This window comes from Solanum tuberosum, unplaced genomic scaffold (genome assembly GCF_000226075.1).
Source record: "Solanum tuberosum cultivar DM 1-3 516 R44 unplaced genomic scaffold, SolTub_3.0 scf00041, whole genome shotgun sequence".
NCBI classification, from domain to species: domain Eukaryota; kingdom Viridiplantae; phylum Streptophyta; class Magnoliopsida; order Solanales; family Solanaceae; genus Solanum; species Solanum tuberosum.
This window is the reverse complement of record NW_006238965.1, coordinates 2,081,940-2,083,470: the sequence shown is the minus strand read 5'-3', so window position 1 is coordinate 2,083,470 and position 1,531 is coordinate 2,081,940.

Sequence of the window (1,531 nt, the reverse complement as noted above, 5' to 3'; positions counted from 1 at the left end):
TTAAGAGAAAATATCAAGGCTAAAGTAAAAATTACAATAATGTTCAGACTCTCCTCTATCTCTCAAAACTAGTAAAGAGTTTAGTATTTATAGACTTCAGAAAATAGTGCTGGCGGATCTTTCGGCGAGGTTAGTCGGAATCGCCGATTAACTGGGAGATTCATCCTTTGGTGTAGTTCGTCGTCGTCTTGCACTAGCCTTCAGCATGGTCGTGCTCTGTGTCATTGGGTGAGATAGTACTGCTATCGTCCTTTGATGTAGTTCATCGTCGTCTTGCACTAGCCTTCAACATGGTCGTGCTCTGTGTCATTGGGTGAGATAATACTGCTTCGAGGAATTATTTGGCGAAACGCCGACCGCTCCTTTCATCGCCTTTTTTATCTTGCTCCTTTAGTGCTTCATGTACTGGAACAAAGGGCAGAGTGCGTCCCTTCGGCAAATCGCCAAGTGTGCTTGGCGATGCTCAGGCTTCAGCTTCTTCGTTCTTTTCAACCTTTTTGTTCCTTTTTGCGCCTAAGTGTCCATGCTTCCACTAAAACTTCAAATACCTGAAACTTAATAGTTTTCATCAGATATTGAGACAAAATAAGCATTTGAGGACACTATTTCTATCAAAATAAAGCCTTAAATGAGTCCAATTTGTGGACTCATCAACACCCCTAACTTAAACTTTTGCTTGTCCTCAAGCAAACTCAAGTTCTGTCGTTCCACAAGGTATCTTAAATAGTGCTACACAAGACTACATCATGAATACACACAACCAGACTCAAATTTACTTATGCAAGGATCAATTGTGTACTCAAAGATTCAAGTTGTGACACACCATTACCAAAGATTCTCATGCTCGTAATACTTGCTACTTGTGCAATCAAGCTCAACAGGAAGTATCTAAGTGCCCTCACATAAAGAATGATTCCATATTCACACACAGAGGTTAATCAATTCAAGATCAGGAATCAGATGCAACGCTTACACTCAAAAAGAGGAATACAATACATGTTTTTACCTATAGGTTTACCTTTATTTTCCAATCGACTTCCGATTCGGCCTACTCAAGATAAAAAAAGGTCTTTCTAAGGCTTGTAATGAGGATGAGTGCAAAGGTATGGTCATTTAGGCTCAATGACTTTTCATCCTCGTGAGATGTGGTGTTCTCAAGGCATGCCCTTCTTTTTCTTTATCAATTCTTTTTCTAGTGCTTCTAAGTCATCTTTTTATTCACTTCCATGGATTGCTTGGAAACCCGACTTCTTTGGTACTTTATTCCACAAATATGTTTTTTTTTTGGTTTTTTTTGGGTTTCCATTGTTCTGCAACACCAGGGGTTAAGGGAGACTTTTATTGCACTTCTTGACTTCTCCTTTTCCTTTTCACCACACCCCAACTTAGGATTTTGTCCTAAGTTGGTTATTCGCTAAACCACAAATCAAACGGATTATAGGTAGTGGATTAAGAAAGGTCTAGGTTTCATCGGGTTTCTTCCAAAGAAAGGTAAGGTTCAAGGGGTGTTCAAGAGAGGTTCACACACTCA